The following is a 12,428-nucleotide window of genomic DNA, read 5'->3' on the forward strand; positions in this document are numbered from 1 at the left end:
ATTCTTTGCCAGTTCCACCATTGTCTACATCACTAGCAGTGTTTTTTACTTGCCCAATATTTTCAACATGTTACTTTTTTTTAACATGCATACTTAAAAAGAAAAGGACTCAATTCAGGAGAATGTGTTGACCTCAAATCTTCAAAGGTCTCATGCCAATAAATTCCTTCAGAGTGATGGGAGAAATCGTTGGATACATACTGGCAGTCAGGATGCCTTTACTGTCTGTCATCTAATCAATTTTGTTGCATACAAGCAGTGGCAATGACCACTGCTAATCTCCCTACCTTGAGCCAGGCTCTGAAGGAGGACTCCACATCACCTTCACTAGAGGGATGCGAGGAGATGCAGGAGGGTGTTGTGCATTTGATGATTTTCATAAGCTCAGCACGTACAGGCTCTTTGCCAATGAAGCAAAAGGGATGAAAAGCAAATGTGAAAAAGTGTCTGCATAGTACTGTGCAGGAAGAAGACACAGCCAGAGGACATTACAATGAAATAATGAGAACAATAATCATCCGTAGAAGAAGATATTTACAAGGAGTATCCATTACTAGAACATTAGGACGACTGATCATTACTGAGGCGGATTCTCACAGCAAACCATAGGGATTCTCACAGAAAACCACAATTTGAATTTTTCTAAACTAATTTTCCCTCCAGGTAATCTGTCTTCTTTGATAGATCTAATGCTGAGAGAGATTTCAAAATTGCGAATTTCAATTAAGCCAAGATCGAATTCAGGCAGTTTAGAAAAGTTTATAATTTCATATCATATGTATTGTGAGAAACTTTGCTAACAACTGGCCGTCATTATCCGTTGACTACCAGAAAGCACACATCTTAGTACTACCAATGCTGCGGCCTAGCTCACATAAGCACCCTGATGACAAAGACTTGTGTGAATTCGGCAAGACAAAAGGCTTCCAACAAGAAGTGCAGGTAAACTCAGGTGAGAGTTGGTAGGTTCCACAGGAAATGTGTCTGCCCTCTTTGCTCCATGAACTCGGCCCAGTTTCTTGAACCTGATTTAAATCATGGTACACAATTTGGCAGATGAATAAATAAATGTGCATAACATGAGTATATTTGGAAATTAAACTGATTGGAGGACCTCGCTAAATAAGACTTGTTTATGTTTAAGAGTAAGAAAATGTGATAAAAGGAAATAAGTTGGGCACAGTCTCTGGAAGCGCACTGGAGAATTTTAATAAAGAGCACGCAAGAAAATGGTTAACCGTACATGATATCTGATTTATGCAGCGCATGATTCCGCACAAGACCTCAAGAATAGAACAATGATCAGTGTGTTAAAGTATTAACAAGGAAACCCACGGTATTGGAACGCACAATAACAGTCATGCCTCTACTACTTGAAGGCCCATACAAATGCTGTAGATATAGGAATTAAAAAAACTGTACATTTGGAAAAAACAAGCATAAGGGCTTATTAAACATAACAGTGTTGAGTATTACCATTTCACCAAAAAGCTTCTCTTCCAGAGAAGCATCTCCATTTGTTAACAGAAGTGTGCACAAGACAAAGGTTCTAGTAAGAAAGACAAAAATAAAAACCTTTGTGGATGACAGACCTTCAACTGTTCAGGTAATATGGAATCGTGGGTAAATTAATTTCTTACTATATTCAATACATGCCATTGCCTTATAAGCTGTAGTAATGTGCCTAAGGTTTTGCAAAACAGACAATGTGCTCACCATCGCCGAAGACATTAGTGGTCACAAATGCAGACACTTAATGGAACTCTGCTCTTCTGGGTTTTGTTTTTTTTTGGGTCTTGACCTGAGAAAATCTACCATGTGTACATATATGTATATAGAGATAACTCTAATTACTAGTATATGCAGTAGGCCTTTGTACTCTCTACCATTCCTATGTGACTCTTAAAGTATATCCATTTTTATCTCTTCCTTGAGTGACTTTACTATTTGTACATTTGCAATTTTTCTTTCTGTTTGTATCTCTTCCTTGTGTGTCTGTACATCTTGTACATTTGCAATTTCGTCTGTTTGTATCTTTTATGTAACGCGTTATATAAAACTTAATAAATAAATAAATAAATCCATCTATCAGATATCCCATTGTCCTTTCCCCCAGGGCTACAGTTCGAGTATGGTGCTCATTTACTTCAGAATATATATTTTGGGATCTAGGGTAGGGGTAGGGGTAGGGTTTTCGTCCCGAGGTGCCAGTAGTGAAATTAACTGACTGGTCAAGATTTTCCATGTAAGGAGGTGTAGAGAAGGGTGTGACAGGGGCAGCACAGCCCTTTGGTATCCTCAGGTTCTCACGGATGTACGTTGTTACAATGCATGTTGTAACAACGCATGCCTTCATCACGCAAGTCTTACAACGCAAGTCGTTACAACGATTTGCGTTGTAGGGGGTGGATTTAAGAATCTTATAATTTTATATTCCAACACCAGTCCCCGTAACAGTAGGGAAGGTGTTGGAATATAAAATTGCAAGATTCCTTATCCCACAGCACCATCCAGCGCAAGTCGTAGTAACGACTTGCGTTGTAATAGCTGCGGGGTAAAGGCACTGCGGTGTAAAAACCGATGTTCCCCGGTTCTCACCTTTCTCTCAGAAAGTCAAAGAAACTGTGGTACCTGCTAGATAAAGGATCTGCTCCTCTGCCACGTTTGTGCACTAAGTTCAGCGCTGAGCATGTATGACAGAAGGGCATCGTGTAGGATGAAGGAGCTAATTCCAAATAAGCTCAGAATGTGGTTAGAAAAAGCAAGGGAGCAATCACTATGAAGTCATTTGGTTTAAGATTCCTCTAATGAAAGGCAAGTGCTACATGGTAAGTAAGGCACTGGTCCAGGCTTGACGGGGAAATGCTAATACCACACTTTCCAGTCTCAAGTGCGAAGCTCAACAAATAATCGTTGGTGTATCCTTTTCAGGCATCTTCGTTTGACTAAGAAAGGTGAAATATTAAATCAGAAACATACCCTCAGTATGCCTCAAATAAAGAAGATCTAGGGGCAGATGTGCAACTATTTTTTGCAGTTCCAAACATCTGCCCAATGTACTAACCCTATTTTGCAAGTCGCTAACCTATTAGCGACTCGCAAAATATGGTTAGCGACTCGCTATTAGGAAGGGGTGTGCCAAGGGCGTCCCTTCCTAATAGCGAGTCTCAAACCTATGTATGATTGTTTTACAACCGGCATTTGCAGTCACAAAACACTCACAGTTTACCACCCTTTACAAAAGGGTGGTAAGCCACTCGCAAACGGGAAGGGGTCCCCAGGGGACCCTTCTCCTTTGTGAATGGGTTTGCAAATTTTTGTTAAAAGCAGGCAGTGGTCCCTGGGACCACTGCCTGCCCTTCAAAAATGAAACTGAAAAGTTTAATTTTTTCTTTTTTAAATGCATCCCATTTTCCTTTTAAGGAAAACGGGCTGCATTTAAAAAAGAAAACTGCTTTATTAAAAAAGCAGTCACAGACATGAAGGTCTGCTTCCCCAGCAGGCCACCCACCATCCCAGGGTATGCAAGATATTCCCAATGGGGTCGCAAATTGCGACAACCTCATTAATATTCACTGGGCATGCAATTTGCGACCCCATTGGGAATCGCAAATAGTGTCTGAGACACTGTTGTACATTAAGTTTAGCGAGTCGCAAATTGTGAGTCGCAATTTTGCACAATTTGCGACTCGCTAAACTTAATGGTTGTACATCTGGCCCCTAATCTTTAGCAGCTGTTCAGACCCTTTAAGGCAGGAAGCCACAAAGCACTCACTCATTACAGACCACTTCCTCATTCATATCGTCTGAGATAAAGAGCAGGACGATTGCTAAAATGGGAGCTCTATTCTGAAACATGAAGGAATTTAAACCCCTTTGATATTTTCAGGTCAAAACAATACCTGCAACCGCTACCACTCGAAGTAGAAAACTTTTTGTTTGACATAAGTAATCTAGCCTTGAAGCCTACCTCTAAGCATCACTCAAAATTTTACAATCAAGGCATTTCGCTGTAGAAGAAAAAATGGTACAGAAAAAAAGGAGGCCCTTCTAGATCAAAGGCACTATTGGCTATGCCAATGCTTGTTTATAAAACCTTTGTAGCCGAAGTCATACCCCACCTTACGCTACTCTTTAGTAAAATGGGGGAGGAGGCTCAGGTCACCCCAACGATGGCGGAGGCAGTCATCACGGTACTCCCTAAACCGGCAAGAAGACCCACCTATGTGCTTTTCGCCCTATAGCTCTTCTAAATCTAGACGCAAAGCTATACTCTGCCATATTGGCCGAATGCCTGAATGACCTACTGCCAGACCTCATCCACGCGGATCAATCTGGTTTTATAAAAGGCAGGCAAACCTATGACAACATCCGACGGACGGTCCACCTGATTGAGAAGGCTTCCAAACTTAACATATCGGCGGTGGTGATGGGCCTGGATGCCGAAAAAGCCTTTGATGGATAAACTGGCCATTTCTTTTTACCACCCTCAAACACTTTGGCTTTGCAGACAGATTTATCAATACGCTCAAGGCCAACGATGCAGAGCCCCGCTCCAGAGTGCTAGTTAATGGTACACTATCTGATTTCTTCCCAATTTTCAGAGGGACGAGGCAAGGGTGTCCGTTGTCACCCTTATTATTCGCTTGAAGTATCGAGCCTCTTGCAATGTATATACGAGAGAATACCGATATAACGGGGCTTCACTTTGGAGGGGATGATCACAAACTATCGCTCTTCGCAGACTATATCCTTTTATATATCTCACTCACCCGGAATCCTCCCTCCCGGTGGTGCAACGCAAATTGTCCAGATTTGAGCAAGTAGTGGGTTTTAAAATTAACGCAGATAAATCTTATATTCTAAACCTCACACTGCCGAACCATGAAGTAGAATCATTGAAGAAACGCACCCCCTACCAATGGGCAAAACGGTCCCTTCAATACTTGGGCGTTCAGTTGACTTCAAAAGTAGAGGGTCTTTATGGGGCCAATTTCCCTCCTCTCCTTCATCAACTCCAGGGCGAACTTAAGCAATGGAAACCTATGTTCATCTCATGGCTAGGCCGCATACACCCAATCAAAATGACAGTGTTCCAAACTTTTATATTTATTTCAAGAGCTGCCTATACAACTAGATCGAGACCTCCTCCCCAAATTACGGTCCCTAATCAACCAATTCATCTGGCAGGGCGGAAAAGCACGACTACCGTTTCACGTGCTATGACGACCACGAGTCGAAGGGGGCACGGGGCTGCCCGATTTCGGCCTATACTACAAGGCCTCACAACTCAGGATAGCGACAGAGTGGTCCAAGTAGGCTTCAGAAAAGCATTGGTTGCACATGGATAGGGCCATTGCGGGGAGGTTGATATGGGATCTATTATCGTAAACCCAAGAATGATAGGCCAGCCAATGCCTCCATCAGCACCCCCACACGTACTGTTGTGAAGGTTTGGGACTGTTTCAGGGGGACCGAATGGACCACTTTCCCTCACTGCACACACCGATACACTACAACCCGGCCTTCCCGTCAGCCCTTCATGAGCGGCCCTTTGACGCTTGGAAGGAGGGGGGTTGCCTCATGTTACAAGACCTATTCCACAACTATGTTATCTTAACCTTCGAGACCTGTAAGAGAGAATTTCACTTAGGCCCAGAGGAACAGTATCACTATCTGCAGCTTAAACACTGGGCCCTCACACCCCAGGTGCACAAAGGGGCCACATGAGGGAAGACTAATTTTGAAAAATCTGTTCAAACAGCTCTCTCTATGAAGGGGAATATCCTCGCTCTATAAGCTTCTCCTAGTATCTACTCATTCACCGCGGCCTAGATATATGGCCATCTGGGAGGTGATAGCTCTGAGGGATATAACTGAGGGGGATTGGGCCGGGGTATAGGCAGATACAACTAAATTCAATAATTCCCTGGAACTGCGAGAGGCTCACATTAAAACCATGATGGATTGATACCTTTACCCAATCAAACGTTAAAAGAATATTCCCAAACACATCTGATATGTGCTGGAGAGGTTGTGGTCTCCTTGGCGATTTTCAACACATTTGGTGGGACTGCCCCGTGCTGCGGACCTTCTGGGAGGAGATACTAGCCCATATTAAAACTATGTTGGGATATCCCATTCCAACCACTATTGAGGGAATGCTCTTGGGCATCAGGCACCCTTCTGTAGAAGGGGATCTCTGTGTATAGTCATAATCTAGTGAATAGTCCCGCCGATGTGCGTGAACCCCGGAGCAATCAAAAATAATGTCTTAAATTGTCAAAAAAATGCAGAACTGCAAAGACACTTAAGAGAGCATTTAAAGACAGATTATGCAGCCTATATCCACAGGCTACACTGTCCAGTACTTCAACTAGAAATTCCACCAAAAATCCACACAAACAGCACAGCCTGCCCAGTTTCCTCCACAGTGAAACTTGCCTCTACCAGCAAAAGCCTCTGGAATGATAGAGAGGAAGGTATGGACAGACAAGCCCCATAGGCTGCCATTATGTGGCTCAAACAGGATACTGTGCCTTTAGGAGAACTCTCCAGAACTTCTCCCAGTATCCCAGAATGCAGGACCCTGGAGCATTGAGCTCTCCCTTTCAAGGGTTTATTTGGTGATTTTTTTCACTTTTTCTTATGTGTAGTGCTTTTTATTAAGTACTAAGCCTTTTTGTTCTTCCTGGGTGCCCTGTATTGTCAAAATACCTGGCTTATTTGACAATTGCCCCGAGTGTGATAGAAAAAAGGCCAAATCCGACCCACATGGAGTGTGCATCGTCTGCCTTCCCTCCTATCATGCCCCAGAGGAGTGTGACATCTGCAAAACCTTCTTTGCCAGGACCCTAAGAGAGGATGAAGATCAGGCTCCAAGGCCTCGAGGACAGACGTCAGAAGGCACAAGGTGGGTCAGGGCATGCTTCCTGCTTCAAGGTCGGTCTGCCCATGCTGAGGCCTCTGGGGAGCTCCCCAGGGGCAGGAAGTCCAGCAAGCGTCCCCATACTCCGCCAGCGTCGATTGTGCCGACTACGGCGTCAAGGGGGATGACAGCGGTCTGTTCCCCATCTCCCCGGGGCTCTGGGGGGAAGCGGCGTCGACGATCGGCGTCGGGGGAGCTGAACAGACCACCGTCGACAGCATCGTCGTCGACATTGTCGAGTCATCGACGTCAAGAAAAGGCCCGGCGTCGGCACTCGCCGTCAAGGCGACACCGCCGTTCGCCGTCGGCGGAGGAGAAGATCGGCGTCGAGGGGTTCCTCGCCGTCGAGGGGGCGTTCGCCGTCGAGGAGGCGCCACCGGCCGACGTCGAGAATATGTTCCTCAACGTCGAGGCGGCGTTCTTTGACGCCAAGGAAGCGCTGGAGGAGTCCTGACGCTAGGAGGTCGCTGATTGTCTTCTTCCTTGGTGACAATGGCGAAGCAAAGTCAACGGGCTCGGTGTACTTAGTGGTGTATATGCCTACCCCTCCTCCTTTGCCGAAGGGTCCGCCTCCGCGGAACCCCACCCCGCCTCCACCACCGCCTCATGGGCCGGCTCCTCGTCGGTCACTGCCACCTCAACTTCCGCCGCCTCTTCCTTCCGTTCCTCCACCTGTGGTTCCGCCCCGGACGGCCTCGTTGCCACAATATCCAACGCCGCCTAAGGGGACCTCTCAGCCGAGGCTCCCGGTCAGGCCGCCATCGCCTGCTCCTGCGAATCGACCGAGGCCGAGAAGATCGCGCTCCAGCTCCGGCCGGAGAGGGAGATCGTGGAGCCGTGGCCAGTCGTCATCTCGATCTAGACGACGCCACAGGAGGCGCAGATCCAGATCCCGCATGGGTTCTTCCACCAGGGATTATTCACCGACGCTGTCGGAGTCTCCAGGGACGAGGGTGTCGCTCGTTGACGATATCGTCTCCTTCCAGGAAGTGCTGTTGAGGGGTGCGGCTAAGCTAGGGATCACCGTGACGGTGCCAACACCTACGACGTCCGTGATCTTCGAGACGCTTCACAAGAAGCATTTGTCTCGACCGCTGCTGCTGCCATTGGTACCCGGATTGGAGGAGCCCGCCAAGGAATTGTTTCTTACTCCGACGATGGCGAAGGCAGCTCCCTCCAGGCTCCCCAAGAAATACCGGGCTCTGGGATCTGACCCGGCTTTTCTTCGAATGGACCCAACACCAGACTCCGATATTGTGACAGCGGCTAAGAAGCAGCATGCCACCACTCCTTCAACAGTGCCGCCTGATAAGGACAGCCATTGGCTGGACTCGGCGGGCAGAAAGGTCTGTGGGACGGCATCTACCACCATGAAGGCTGCAAGTGCCGGGGCTCTACTGGGGCGATCCGATCGTGCCCTATGGGAGTCCCTCCAGCAGTACGCTGAGCTCCTCCCTCGTGACAAGAAAGAGGACTTTCTGGAGATATTAAATGAGGGGATGATGGTGTCGAACCAGATCATCAGCGCAGCTGCTGATGTATCTCTTCTGGCGGCACATGGATACTGCCACGGCATCAACCAACGGCGTCACACTTGACTTCGCCTCACCTCACTCAAGCCGGAGGCACAAAAGCGGGTGGCTAACCTGCCTTTCTCGGGGGAAACCCTGTTCGGCAAGCATGCAGACGATGAAATGGCCCGTATGAAAGCAGAAGCCGAAACCCTGATGGCTGTCGGATTAGAGAAGCCTGAGAAGAAGAAGAAGAACTACCGCCCGTTCCAGACACGGTTTGGAACTTTAGGCAGAGGGCGAGGGCAGACTTCGGGACAGCAGCAACAACAACAGCAGCAGTTCCGGAAGCCCTTCCAGAAACGCCAGAGGGGCAGAGGAGGCCAACAGTCCGCAACAGCGACCAAAGGCCCGGCCGGGTCTAGGCCCTGAGCGATTACGTCCCCTACATCCGTTCCCCACTCCGGTGGGGGGAAGCGTTCAATTTTTTCTGGCAGAGTGGAGAAAAATTCCTCAGGACAAGTGGGTGCTGAATATTGTTTGCAATGGATACAGTCTTCAGTTCACCAGCCCGCCTCCAGCTATTACGCCGGTGAGCTCGCAGTTTCAGCTGCGCGAGCTCCAGGCAGTGGCCGACATCCTATTAAGGAAGATGGCGATAGAAGACGTACCTCTGGCTCAAAGGGGAAGAGGTCTGTACTCGCGGTTCTTTCTGGTCGCAAGAAGGACAAGAACGAGTTCAGGCTCATTCTGGACTTGCGGCAAGCAAACAAGTGGATTCGCAGAGAGAGATTTTGCATGCTGTCGTTGCAGCAGATTTACCCTCAGCTGCAACAGGGAGACTGGCTTTGTGCTATAGACCTACAGGATGCTTACTTCCATGTGCCCATTGCACAGAAACACAGGAAGTTCCTGCGATTCCAAGTCGGCGCCAATCATTATCAATACACAGTACTGCCATTCGGGCTGAAGTCTGCGCCCAGGACGTTCTCGAAGTGCATGGCAGTAGTAGCTGCACACCTGCGGAAGAACAAGGTGTTTGTCTACCCGTACCTGGACGACTGGTTGATCAAGGCCTCCTCCTTCTCGGAAGCTCAAGCACACTTCCAGAAGACGTGCGTTCTGTTGAACAAGTTGGGGTTGCACATCAACATGTCCAAGTCTGTCCCGACTCCGGTCCAATGCATACAGTTCTTGGGAGCCTCCATCAATACGCTGTCAGCAAGCGTGTCTCCTTCGGAGGAGCGACGGTTATCACTCCTTCGGAAGGCTCAGGCTCTTATGACCGCTCCATCTACAACAGTGAGGACGGTGTCTTCCCTACTGGGGTCGATGGCTTCTTGTATCTTCCTCACGCCCCACGCACGGCTGCACATGAGACCACTGCAGGAGTGCTTGGAGGATCACTGGGATCAGAGGACTGGTTCTTGGGACGACACAATACGACTGTCTCTGCATGCTCTTCAGTCTCTAAAGTGGTGGTGTTCAGCGGAGAATCTCCTCAGAAGGGATCCCTTCCACAAGGACATTCCCACACAGACGATCGTGACAGATGCGTCTCTCCACTGCTGGGGAGCGCACTCCGGAGACTTACAGATTCAAGGGACATGGTCTCCGACGGAGTCCACGAACCACATCAATTTCCTGGAACTCAGAGCTGTTCACTTGGCGCTGAAGGCCTTTCATCCGTCCTTTCAGACCAACTCTCTGCTTGTACAGACGGACAATACGACCACGATGTATTACCTCAACAAGCAGGGGGGCTCGAGATCACGCACTCTGTCGCAGGAGGCGCAGGCGATCTGGCACTGGCTTCTGGCCAGAGGACTGACGATAACTGTTACCCATCTGCCAGGTATGCAGAATGTTCAGGCGGACTCACTGAGCAGACTGATTCAGGAAAACCACGAATGGGTCATAAACGACGAAGTGCTAGGAGAAGTCTTCACAAGGTGGGGGACTCCAGACGTAGATCTGTTCGCCACCGCCGGAAACAGCAAATGCCGATCTTCGCCTCCAGGTACTACCAACAGGGGACGTTGGGGAATGCCCTATGGATCGACTGGTCGAACAGCTTTCTGTACGCTTTTCCACCTATTCCCCTGATTCCGGCGGTGCTCATCAAGCTGTCCCGGTCCAGGGCGCGGATGATACTGATTGCCCCGGAATGGCCCAGACAGTGGTGGTTCACGGACCTGCTTCACCGGTCCCTCCTTCCTCACATACGGCTGCCGTGCAGGCCGGACCTTCTCACGAAGTTCGGGGGGCAGATGGTGCACCCGAACCTCTCGTCTTTGAGTTTGGCGGCATGACTCCTGAGATAGATTCAGATGGCCATATTGCACTACCAGAAGATTGTATGGACATACTGAAGGAGGCTAAGCGACCTTCCACTAGGACTTCCTATGCTTACAAGAGGAAGAGATTCTGCATCTGGTGCAAGTCCGAGAACTATGACCCTATGACGTGTAAGGAGGATGTCATCCTTCCTTATCTTCTACATTTGGCGCATACTGGCCTTAATTTCCATTCCATTAAGGTTCATCTTGCTGCATTGACTGCCTACAGGAAATGCCCTTCACCGACTTCCTTCTTCCAGATCCCTGTGATCAAAGATTTTTTGGAAGGCTTGAAGAAAGTATTCCCTCCTGTCTGGCTTCCTTCGCCTTCATGGGAATTGAATGTGGTGCTGTCCAGATTGATGAAGGAGCCTTTTGAACCTATTCACAAGGCTTCGTTGCAGCACTTGTCCTGGAAGGCGGCGTTCCTCGTGGCCATCACATCGGCCCGCAGGGTGAGTGAAATTCAGGCGTTGTGTTGCCAAGAACCTTATACTGTATTTCATGCTGCTAAGGTTGTTATGCGTACACACCCTAAATTTCTTCTCAAGGTTAGTTCTGATTTTCATGTCAACCAGACCATAACTTTGCCTACTTTTTTTCAGAATCCTTAATCTCCAGCGGAAAAGTCTCTACATTCCCTGGATGTTAGGAGGATGTTGAAATTTTATCTGGATAAAACTAAAGATATTCGTAGGTCAGACCAATTGTTTATCAATTATGGATCAGTCAGGACCGGTCTTGCTACCTCCAAACAGTCCATTTCTAGGTGGATTGTGTCCTGTATACAATTGTGTTACCAAAAGGCTAATAAGACCGTAGGAGGTAAACCGAAGGCTCATTCCACCAGGGGCAAAGCTGCCACGACTGCTTTGCTACGTAATGTTCCAATTGCAGAAATCTGCAAGGCGGCCACTTGGAAGTCGGTCCATACCTTTGCTAAGCATTACTGTCTGGACACTGATGCCAGGACAGACACTCAGGTTGGGCAGGCTTCGCTGCAAATCCTGTTCGCACAGTAGTGGTGTTATTTCTTTATTCTCCACCGCCGCTTTGGTGTGGGGATGGGCTTGCCATTCTATTCACTAGATTATGACTATACACAGAGATTCCCTACTACAGAAGGAGTAGTTTCTGTCCTGTAACTCCAGTTCTGTAGTAGGGGTATCTCTGTTATAGTCATAAGCACCCGCCCTCCTCCCCGGTGGAGAAAGATATTCATGTAAGGAATGCTACAGGTCTGGCGTGTTACGCCTTCAAAAAGAACTGAAAGTGAAAGGGACCTGCTGTGCATTCTGGGATACTGGGAGAAGTTCTGGAGAGTTCTCTTAAAGGCACAGTATCCTGTTTGAGCCACATAATTGCAGCCTATGGGGCTTGTCTGTCCATACCTTCTTCTCTATCATTTCAGAGGCTTTTGCTGGTAGAGGCAAGTTTCTCTGTGGAGGAAACTGGGCAGGCTGTGCTGTTTGCGTGGATTTTTGGTGGAATTTCTAGTTGAAGTACTGGACAGTGTAGCCTGTGGATATAGGCTGCATTATCTGTCTTTAAATGCTCTCTTAAGTGTCTTTGCAGTTCTGCATTTGTTTGACAACTTAAGAGAGTATTTTTGATTGCTCTGGGGTCCAAACACATGGGCGGGACTATTCA

This window comes from Lissotriton vulgaris, chromosome 1_1 (genome assembly GCF_964263255.1).
Source record: "Lissotriton vulgaris chromosome 1_1, aLisVul1.2, whole genome shotgun sequence".
NCBI classification, from domain to species: domain Eukaryota; kingdom Metazoa; phylum Chordata; class Amphibia; order Caudata; family Salamandridae; genus Lissotriton; species Lissotriton vulgaris.